This window comes from Leiobunum rupestre (assembly GCF_980474605.1).
Source record: "Leiobunum rupestre chromosome 11 unlocalized genomic scaffold, qqLeiRupe1.1.hap1 SUPER_11_unloc_2, whole genome shotgun sequence".
Taxonomy (NCBI): Eukaryota; Metazoa; Arthropoda; class Arachnida; order Opiliones; family Sclerosomatidae; genus Leiobunum; species Leiobunum rupestre.
Window position 1 is genome coordinate 64,752 of NW_028324282.1, and position 12,749 is coordinate 77,500.

Genomic DNA, 12,749 nt, shown 5'->3' on the forward strand with positions numbered 1-12,749 from the left:
AAGTCTTCATTTTAAGCATTATTTAAAATTTAGGTTTGTTATATAGGAAAAACCAGATCCAATTTCACAAATTACGTCATCAAATAAAACGCGATTTAAGAGGTGTAAGTTAAATTACACTATTTAAATAAGTTCCAGAACTTAAGAGGTCCATGTAGTTAAGTTTCTTAAATACTGTGATTATTTTCCATTACGTTATTTCAAATCTAATAAAACGCATATGTGCGTTAAGAGTTAAAAATTAAAAATATTGTTATATTGCATTTAAAACCCGTTTATTACCTAGGCTATTATAATGTTAAATATAATTAAAAACAAACTTATCATAATTTAATTGATTTATTTTAATTTTCACTCGTTTCGTAAAATACGAAATGATTAAAAATTCGGATTGGAATCAAGTTCCGTCTCATGAGAAGTGAGCCGCTTTGAAATGAAAAAAAACTTTGATTTTAGCCGTGGTTTTCAATTTGCTAATTCCTTACAAATAACAATTTGATGAAACTACACTATACTATTAAGTTCAAAACGTTCTTAGTTGTATATTTCATTAATTTAAAATGATATAACTTTATTTTACCACTTTAAAACGCTTCTTGAATAATGAACGCACAAGTGCGTTTTTTCACAAAAATAAATTATTATTTAAAATCACGCGTTAATTTGCTATAAGGTTATTTAAACTAAGCTTAAAGCATTCATAGAGAAATTTAGTTGTTTATTGTGACAGAATGTTAATTAGACAACTTTTTGGTTAACGCACATATCCGTTTTAATATAAAACCATTAATTGAAGGTAAAATATATGGAAATTCTTGAAATCTAAAAGACCCCAATTAAAAGGAACTTGTAATCATTGCAAAGAAGTCTTCATTTTAAGTATTATTTAAAATTTAGGTTTGTTATATAGGATAAACCAGATCCAATTTCACAAATTACGTCATCAAATAAAACGCGATTTAAGAGGTGTAAGTTAAATTACACTATTTAAATAAGTTCCAGAACTTAAGAGGTCCATGTAGTTAAGTTTCTTAAATACTGTGATTATTTTCCATTACGTTATTTCAAATCTAATGAAACGCATATGTGCGTTAAGAGTTAAAAATTAAAAATATTGTTATATTGCATTAAAAACCCGTTTATTACCTAGGTTATTATAATGTTAAATATAATTAAAAACAAACTAATCATAATTTAATTGATTTATTGTAATTTTCACTCGTTTCGTAAAATACGAATTTTTTTAAAAATTCGGATTGGAATCAAGTTCCGTCTCAAGAGAAGTGAGCCGCTTTGAAATGGAAAAAAACTTTGATTTTAGCCGTGGTTTTCAATTTGCTAATTCCTTACAAATAACAATTTGATGAAACTTCACTATACCATTAAGTTCAAAACGTTCTTAGTTGTATATTTCATTAATTTAAAATGATATAACTTTATTTTACCACTTTAAAACGCTTCTTGAATAATGAACGCACAAGTGCGTTTTTTCACAAAAATAAATTATTATTTAAAATCACGCGTTAATTTGCTATAAGGTTATTTAAACTAAGCTTAAAGCATTCATAGAGAAATTTAGTTGTTTATTGTGACAGAATGTTAATTAGACAACTTTTTGGTTAACGCACATATCCGTTTTAATATAAAACCATTAATTGAAGGTAAAATATATGGAAATTCTTGAAATCTAAAAGGCCCCAATTAAAAGGAACTTGTAATCATTGCAAAGAAGTCTTCATTTTAAGTATTATTTAAAATTTAGGTTTGTTATATAGGAAAAAACAGATCCAATTTCACAAATTACGTCATCAAATAAAACGCGATTTAAGAGGTGTAAGTTAAATTACACTATTTAAATAAGTTCCAGAACTTAAGAGGTCCATGTAGTTAAGTTTCTTAAATACTGTGATTATTTTCCATTACGTTATTTCAAATCTAATGAAACGCATATGTGCGTTAAGAGTTAAAAATTAAAAATATTGTTATATTGCATTTAAAACCCGTTTATTACCTAGGTTATTATAATGTTAAATATAATTAAAAACAAACTAATCATAATTTAATTGATTTATTGTAATTTTCACTCGTTTCGTAAAATACGAATTTTTTAAAAATTCGGATTGGAATCAAGTTCCGTCTCAAGAGAAGTGAGCCGCTTTGAAATGGAAAAAAACTTTGATTTTAGCCGTGGTTTTCAATTTGCTAATTCCTTACAAATAACAATTTGATGAAACTACACTATACCATTAAGTTCAAAACGTTCTTAGTTGTATATTTCATTAATTTAAAATGATATAACTTTATTTTACCACTTTAAAACGCTTCTTGAATAATGAACGCACAAATGCGTTTTTTCACAAAAATAAATTATTATTTAAAATCACGCGTTAATTTGCTAAAAGGTTATTTAAACTAAACTTAAAGCATTCATAGAGAAATTTAGTTGTTTATTGTAACAGAATGTTAATTAGACAACTTTTTGGTTAACGCACATATCCGTTTTAATATAAAACCATTAATTGAAGGTAAAATATATGCAAATTCTTGAAAACTAAAAGGCCCCAATTAAAAGGAACTTGTAATCATTGCAAAGAAGTCTTCATTTTAAGTATTATTTAAAATTTATGTTTGTTATATAGGAAAAACCAGATCCAATTTCACAAATTACGTCATTAAATAAAACGCGATTTAAGAGGTGTAAGTTAAATTACACTATTTTAATAAGTTCCAGAACTTAAGAGGTCCATGTAGTTAAGTTTCTTAAATACTGTGATTATTTTCCATTACGTTATTTCAAATCTAATGAAACGCATATGTGCGTTAAGAGTTAAAAATTAAAAATATTGTTATATTGCATTTAAAACCCGTTTATTACCTAGGTTATTATAATGTTAAATATAATTAAAAACAAACGAATCATAATTTAATTGATTTATTGTAATTTTCACTCGTTTCGTAAAATACGAATTTTTTTAAAATTCGGATTGGAATCAAGTTCCGTCTCATGAGAAGTGAGCCGCTTTGAAATGGAAAAAAACTTTGATTTTAGCCGTGGTTTTCAATTTGCTAATTCCTTACAAATAACAATTTGATGAAACTACACTATACCATTAAGTTCAAAACGTTCTTAGTTGTATATTTCATTAATTTAAAATGATATAACTTTATTTTACCACTTTAAAACGCTTCTTGAATAATGAACGCACAAATGCGTTTTTTCACAAAAATAAATTATTATTTAAAATCACGCGTTAATTTGCTAAAAGGTTATTTAAACTAAACTTAAAGCATTCATAGAGAAATTTAGTTGTTTATTGTAACAGAATGTTAATTAGACAACTTTTTGGTTAACGCACATATCCGTTTTAATATAAAACCATTACGTGAAGGTAAAATATATGCAAATTCTTGAAAACTAAAAGGCCCCAATTAAAAGGAACTTGTAATCATTGCAAAGAAGTCTTCATTTTAAGTATTATTTAAAATTTAGGTTTGTTATATAGGAAAAACCAGATCCAATTTAACAAATTACGTCATCAAATAAAACGCGATTTAAGAAGTGTAAGTTAAATTACACTATTTTAATAAGTTCCAGAACTTAAGAGGTCCATGTAGTTAAGTTTCTTAAATACTGTGATTATTTTCCATTACGTTATTTCAAATCTAATGAAACGCATATGTGCGTTAAGAGTTAAAAATTAAAAATATTGTTATATTGCATTTAAAACCCGTTTATTACCTAGGTTATTATAATGTTAAATATAATTAAAAACAAACTAATCATAATTTAATTGATTTATTGTAATTTTCACTCGTTTCTTAAATACGAATTTTTTAAAAATTCGGATTGGAATCAAGTTCCGTCTCATGAGAAGTGAGCCGCTTTGAAATGGAAAAAAACTTTGATTTTAGCCGTGGTTTTCAATTTGCTAATTCCTTACAAATAACAATTTGATGAAACTACACTATACCATTAAGTTCAAAACGTTCTTAGTTGTATATTTCATTAATTTAAAATGATATAACTTTATTTTACCACTTTAAAACGCTTCTTGAATAATGAACGCACAAATGCGTTTTTTCACAAAAATAAATTATTATTTAAAATCACGCGTTAATTTGCTAAAAGGTTATTTAAACTAAACTTAAAGCATTCATAGAGAAATTTAGTTGTTTATTGTAACAGAATGTTAATTAGACAACTTTTTGGTTAACGCACATATCCGTTTTAATATAAAACCATTAATTGAAGGTAAAATATATGCAAATTCTTGAAAACTAAAAGGCCCCAATTAAAAGGAACTTGTAATCATTGCAAAGAAGTCTTCATTTTAAGTATTATTTAAAATTTATGTTTGTTATATAGGAAAAACCAGATCCAATTTCACAAATTACGTCATTAAATAAAACGCGATTTAAGAGGTGTAAGTTAAATTACACTATTTTAATAAGTTCCAGAACTTAAGAGGTCCATGTAGTTAAGTTTCTTAAATACTGTGATTATTTTCCATTACGTTATTTCAAATCTAATGAAACGCATATGTGCGTTAAGAGTTAAAAATTAAAAATATTGTTATATTGCATTTAAAACCCGTTTATTACCTAGGTTATTATAATGTTAAATATAATTAAAAACAAACGAATCATAATTTAATTGATTTATTGTAATTTTCACTCGTTTCGTAAAATACGAATTTTTTTAAAATTCGGATTGGAATCAAGTTCCGTCTCATGAGAAGTGAGCCGCTTTGAAATGGAAAAAAACTTTGATTTTAGCCGTGGTTTTCAATTTGCTAATTCCTTACAAATAACAATTTGATGAAACTACACTATACCATTAAGTTCAAAACGTTCTTAGTTGTATATTTCATTAATTTAAAATGATATAACTTTATTTTACCACTTTAAAACGCTTCTTGAATAATGAACGCACAAGTGCGTTTTTTCACAAAAATAAATTATTATTTAAAATCACGCGTTAATTTGCTATAAGGTTATTTAAACTAAGCTTAAAGCATTCATAGATAAATTTAGTTGTTTATTGTGACAGAATGTTAATTAGACAACTTTTTGGTTAACGCACATATCCGTTTTAATATAAAACCATTAATTGAAGGTAAAATATATGGAAATTCTTGAAATCTAAAAGGCCCCAATTAAAAGGAACTTGTAATCATTGCAAAGAAGTCTTCATTTTAAGTATTATTTAAAATTTAGGTTTGTTATATAGGAAAAAACAGATCCAATTTCACAAATTACGTCATCAAATAAAACGCGATTTAAGAGGTGTAAGTTAAATTACACTATTTAAATAAGTTCCAGAACTTAAGAGGTCCATGTAGTTAAGTTTCTTAAATACTGTGATTTTTTTCCATTACGTTATTTCAAATCTAATGAAACGCATATGTGCGTTAAGAGTTAAAAATTAAAAATATAGTAATATTGCATTTAAAACCCGTTTATTACCTTGGCTATTATAATGTTAAATATAATTGAAAACAAATTAATCATAATTTAATTGATTTATTGTAATTTTCACACGTTTCGTAAAATACGAAATTATCAAAAATTCGGATTGGAATCAAGTTCCGTCTCATGAGAAGTGAGCCGCTTTGAAATGAAAAAAACTTTGATTTTCGCCGTGGTTTTCAATTTGCTAATTTCTTACAAATAACAATTTGATGAAACTACACTATACCATTAGTTCAAAACGTTCTTAGTTAAATATTTCATTAATTTTAAATGATATAACTTTATTTTACCACTTTAAAACGCTTCTTGAATAATGAACGCACAAGTGCGTTTTTTCACAAAAATAAATTATTATTTAAAATCACGCGTTAATTTGCTAAAAGGTTATTTAAACTAAACATAAAGCATTCATAGAGAAATTAAGTTGTTTATTGTGACAGAATGTTAATTAGACAACTTTTTGGTTAACGCACATATCCGTTTTAATATAAAACCATTACGTGAAGGTAAAATATATGCAAATTCTTGAAAACTAAAAGGCCCCAATTAAAAGGAACTTGTAATCATTGCAAAGAAGTCTTCATTTTAAGTATTATTTAAAATTTAGGTTTGTTATATAGGAAAAACCAGATCCAATTTAACAAATTACGTCATCAAATAAAACGCGATTTAAGAAGTGTAAGTTAAATTACACTATTTTAATAAGTTCCAGAACTTAAGAGGTCCATGTAGTTAAGTTTCTTAAATACTGTGATTATTTTCCATTACGTTATTTCAAATCTAATGAAACGCATATGTGCGTTAAGAGTTAAAAATTAAAAATATTGTTATATTGCATTTAAAACCCGTTTATTACCTAGGTTATTATAATGTTAAATATAATTAAAAACAAACTAATCATAATTTAATTGATTTATTGTAATTTTCACTCGTTTCTTAAATACGAATTTTTTAAAAATTCGGATTGGAATCAAGTTCCGTCTCATGAGAAGTGAGCCGCTTTGAAATGGAAAAAAACTTTGATTTTAGCCGTGGTTTTCAATTTGCTAATTCCTTACAAATAACAATTTGATGAAACTACACTATACCATTAAGTTCAAAACGTTCTTAGTTGTATATTTCATTAATTTAAAATGATATAACTTTATTTTACCACTTTAAAACGCTTCTTGAATAATGAACGCACAAATGCGTTTTTTCACAAAAATAAATTATTATTTAAAATCACGCGTTAATTTGCTAAAAGGTTATTTAAACTAAACTTAAAGCATTCATAGAGAAATTTAGTTGTTTATTGTAACAGAATGTTAATTAGACAACTTTTTGGTTAACGCACATATCCGTTTTAATATAAAACCATTAATTGAAGGTAAAATATATGCAAATTCTTGAAAACTAAAAGGCCCCAATTAAAAGGAACTTGTAATCATTGCAAAGAAGTCTTCATTTTAAGTATTATTTAAAATTTATGTTTGTTATATAGGAAAAACCAGATCCAATTTCACAAATTACGTCATTAAATAAAACGCGATTTAAGAGGTGTAAGTTAAATTACACTATTTTAATAAGTTCCAGAACTTAAGAGGTCCATGTAGTTAAGTTTCTTAAATACTGTGATTATTTTCCATTACGTTATTTCAAATCTAATGAAACGCATATGTGCGTTAAGAGTTAAAAATTAAAAATATTGTTATATTGCATTTAAAACCCGTTTATTACCTAGGTTATTATAATGTTAAATATAATTAAAAACAAACGAATCATAATTTAATTGATTTATTGTAATTTTCACTCGTTTCGTAAAATACGAATTTTTTTAAAATTCGGATTGGAATCAAGTTCCGTCTCATGAGAAGTGAGCCGCTTTGAAATGGAAAAAAACTTTGATTTTAGCCGTGGTTTTCAATTTGCTAATTCCTTACAAATAACAATTTGATGAAACTACACTATACCATTAAGTTCAAAACGTTCTTAGTTGTATATTTCATTAATTTAAAATGATATAACTTTATTTTACCACTTTAAAACGCTTCTTGAATAATGAACGCACAAGTGCGTTTTTTCACAAAAATAAATTATTATTTAAAATCACGCGTTAATTTGCTATAAGGTTATTTAAACTAAGCTTAAAGCATTCATAGATAAATTTAGTTGTTTATTGTGACAGAATGTTAATTAGACAACTTTTTGGTTAACGCACATATCCGTTTTAATATAAAACCATTAATTGAAGGTAAAATATATGGAAATTCTTGAAATCTAAAAGGCCCCAATTAAAAGGAACTTGTAATCATTGCAAAGAAGTCTTCATTTTAAGTATTATTTAAAATTTAGGTTTGTTATATAGGAAAAAACAGATCCAATTTCACAAATTACGTCATCAAATAAAACGCGATTTAAGAGGTGTAAGTTAAATTACACTATTTAAATAAGTTCCAGAACTTAAGAGGTCCATGTAGTTAAGTTTCTTAAATACTGTGATTTTTTTCCATTACGTTATTTCAAATCTAATGAAACGCATATGTGCGTTAAGAGTTAAAAATTAAAAATATAGTAATATTGCATTTAAAACCTGTTTATTACCTTGGCTATTATAATGTTAAATATAATTGAAAACAAATTAATCATAATTTAATTGATTTATTGTAATTTTCACACGTTTCGTAAAATACGAAATTATCAAAAATTCGGATTGGAATCAAGTTCCGTCTCATGAGAAGTGAGCCGCTTTGAAATGAAAAAAACTTTGATTTTCGCCGTGGTTTTCAATTTGCTAATTTCTTACAAATAACAATTTGATGAAACTACACTATACCATTAGTTCAAAACGTTCTTAGTTAAATATTTCATTAATTTTAAATGATATAACTTTATTTTACCACTTTAAAACGCTTCTTGAATAATGAACGCACAAGTGCGTTTTTTCACAAAAATAAATTATTATTTAAAATCACGCGTTAATTTGCTAAAAGGTTATTTAAACTAAACATAAAGCATTCATAGAGAAATTAAGTTGTTTATTGTGACAGAATGTTAATTAGACAACTTTTTGGTTAACGCACATATCCGTTTTAATATAAAACCATTACGTGAAGGTAAAATATATGCAAATTCTTGAAAACTAAAAGGCCCCAATTAAAAGGAACTTGTAATCATTGCAAAGAAGTCTTCATTTTAAGTATTATTTAAAATTTAGGTTTGTTATATAGGAAAAACCAGATCCAATTTAACAAATTACGTCATCAAATAAAACGCGATTTAAGAAGTGTAAGTTAAATTACACTATTTTAATAAGTTCCAGAACTTAAGAGGTCCATGTAGTTAAGTTTCTTAAATACTGTGATTATTTTCCATTACGTTATTTCAAATCTAATGAAACGCATATGTGCGTTAAGAGTTAAAAATTAAAAATATTGTTATATTGCATTTAAAACCCGTTTATTACCTAGGTTATTATAATGTTAAATATAATTAAAAACAAACTAATCATAATTTAATTGATTTATTGTAATTTTCACTCGTTTCTTAAATACGAATTTTTTAAAAATTCGGATTGGAATCAAGTTCCGTCTCATGAGAAGTGAGCCGCTTTGAAATGGAAAAAAACTTTGATTTTAGCCGTGGTTTTCAATTTGCTAATTCCTTACAAATAACAATTTGATGAAACTACACTATACCATTAAGTTCAAAACGTTCTTAGTTGTATATTTCATTAATTTAAAATGATATAACTTTATTTTACCACTTTAAAACGCTTCTTGAATAATGAACGCACAAATGCGTTTTTTCACAAAAATAAATTATTATTTAAAATCACGCGTTAATTTGCTAAAAGGTTATTTAAACTAAACTTAAAGCATTCATAGAGAAATTTAGTTGTTTATTGTAACAGAATGTTAATTAGACAACTTTTTGGTTAACGCACATATCCGTTTTAATATAAAACCATTAATTGAAGGTAAAATATATGCAAATTCTTGAAAACTAAAAGGCCCCAATTAAAAGGAACTTGTAATCATTGCAAAGAAGTCTTCATTTTAAGTATTATTTAAAATTTATGTTTGTTATATAGGAAAAACCAGATCCAATTTCACAAATTACGTCATTAAATAAAACGCGATTTAAGAGGTGTAAGTTAAATTACACTATTTTAATAAGTTCCAGAACTTAAGAGGTCCATGTAGTTAAGTTTCTTAAATACTGTGATTATTTTCCATTACGTTATTTCAAATCTAATGAAACGCATATGTGCGTTAAGAGTTAAAAATTAAAAATATTGTTATATTGCATTTAAAACCCGTTTATTACCTAGGTTATTATAATGTTAAATATAATTAAAAACAAACGAATCATAATTTAATTGATTTATTGTAATTTTCACTCGTTTCGTAAAATACGAATTTTTTTAAAATTCGGATTGGAATCAAGTTCCGTCTCATGAGAAGTGAGCCGCTTTGAAATGGAAAAAACTTTGATTTTAGCCGTGGTTTTCAATTTGCTAATTCCTTACAAATAACAATTTGATGAAACTACACTATACCATTAAGTTCAAAACGTTCTTAGTTGTATATTTCATTAATTTAAAATGATATAACTTTATTTTACCACTTTAAAACGCTTCTTGAATAATGAACGCACAAGTGCGTTTTTTCACAAAAATAAATTATTATTTAAAATCACGCGTTAATTTGCTATAAGGTTATTTAAACTAAGCTTAAAGCATTCATAGATAAATTTAGTTGTTTATTGTGACAGAATGTTAATTAGACAACTTTTTGGTTAACGCACATATCCGTTTTAATATAAAACCATTAATTGAAGGTAAAATATATGGAAATTCTTGAAATCTAAAAGGCCCCAATTAAAAGGAACTTGTAATCATTGCAAAGAAGTCTTCATTTTAAGTATTATTTAAAATTTAGGTTTGTTATATAGGAAAAAACAGATCCAATTTCACAAATTACGTCATCAAATAAAACGCGATTTAAGAGGTGTAAGTTAAATTACACTATTTAAATAAGTTCCAGAACTTAAGAGGTCCATGTAGTTAAGTTTCTTAAATACTGTGATTTTTTTCCATTACGTTATTTCAAATCTAATGAAACGCATATGTGCGTTAAGAGTTAAAAATTAAAAATATAGTAATATTGCATTTAAAACCTGTTTATTACCTTGGCTATTATAATGTTAAATATAATTGAAAACAAATTAATCATAATTTAATTGATTTATTGTAATTTTCACACGTTTCGTAAAATACGAAATTATCAAAAATTCGGATTGGAATCAAGTTCCGTCTCATGAGAAGTGAGCCGCTTTGAAATGAAAAAAACTTTGATTTTCGCCGTGGTTTTCAATTTGCTAATTTCTTACAAATAACAATTTGATGAAACTACACTATACCATTAGTTCAAAACGTTCTTAGTTAAATATTTCATTAATTTTAAATGATATAACTTTATTTTACCACTTTAAAACGCTTCTTGAATAATGAACGCACAAGTGCGTTTTTTCACAAAAATAAATTATTATTTAAAATCACGCGTTAATTTGCTAAAAGGTTATTTAAACTAAACATAAAGCATTCATAGAGAAATTAAGTTGTTTATTGTGACATAATGTTAATTAGACAACTTTTTGGTTAACGCACATATCCGTTTTAATATAAAACCATTACGTGAAGGTAAAATATATGCAAATTCTTGAAAACTAAAAGGCCCCAATTAAAAGGAACTTGTAATCATTGCAAAGAAGTCTTCATTTTAAGTATTATTTAAAATTTAGGTTTGTTATATAGGAAAAACCAGATCCAATTTAACAAATTACGTCATCAAATAAAACGCGATTTAAGAAGTGTAAGTTAAATTACACTATTTTAATAAGTTCCAGAACTTAAGAGGTCCATGTAGTTAAGTTTCTTAAATACTGTGATTATTTTCCATTACGTTATTTCAAATCTAATGAAACGCATATGTGCGTTAAGAGTTAAAAATTAAAAATATTGTTATATTGCATTTAAAACCCGTTTATTACCTAGGTTATTATAATGTTAAATATAATTAAAAACAAACTAATCATAATTTAATTGATTTATTGTAATTTTCACTCGTTTCTTAAATACGAATTTTTTAAAAATTCGGATTGGAATCAAGTTCCGTCTCATGAGAAGTGAGCCGCTTTGAAATGGAAAAAAACTTTGATTTTAGCCGTGGTTTTCAATTTGCTAATTCCTTACAAATAACAATTTGATGAAACTACACTATACCATTAAGTTCAAAACGTTCTTAGTTGTATATTTCATTAATTTAAAATGATATAACTTTATTTTACCACTTTAAAACGCTTCTTGAATAATGAACGCACAAATGCGTTTTTTCACAAAAATAAATTATTATTTAAAATCACGCGTTAATTTGCTAAAAGGTTATTTAAACTAAACTTAAAGCATTCATAGAGAAATTTAGTTGTTTATTGTAACAGAATGTTAATTAGACAACTTTTTGGTTAACGCACATATCCGTTTTAATATAAAACCATTAATTGAAGGTAAAATATATGCAAATTCTTGAAAACTAAAAGGCCCCAATTAAAAGGAACTTGTAATCATTGCAAAGAAGTCTTCATTTTAAGTATTATTTAAAATTTATGTTTGTTATATAGGAAAAACCAGATCCAATTTCACAAATTACGTCATTAAATAAAACGCGATTTAAGAGGTGTAAGTTAAATTACACTATTTTAATAAGTTCCAGAACTTAAGAGGTCCATGTAGTTAAGTTTCTTAAATACTGTGATTATTTTCCATTACGTTATTTCAAATCTAATGAAACGCATATGTGCGTTAAGAGTTAAAAATTAAAAATATTGTTATATTGCATTTAAAACCCGTTTATTACCTAGGTTATTATAATGTTAAATATAATTAAAAACAAACGAATCATAATTTAATTGATTTATTGTAATTTTCACTCGTTTCGTAAAATACGAATTTTTTTAAAATTCGGATTGGAATCAAGTTCCGTCTCATGAGAAGTGAGCCGCTTTGAAATGGAAAAAAACTTTGATTTTAGCCGTGGTTTTCAATTTGCTAATTCCTTACAAATAACAATTTGATGAAACTACACTATACCATTAAGTTCAAAACGTTCTTAGTTGTATATTTCATTAATTTAAAATGATATAACTTTATTTTACCACTTTAAAACGCTTCTTGAATAATGAACGCACAAGTGCGTTTTTTCACAAAAATAAATTATTATTTAAAATCACGCGTTAAT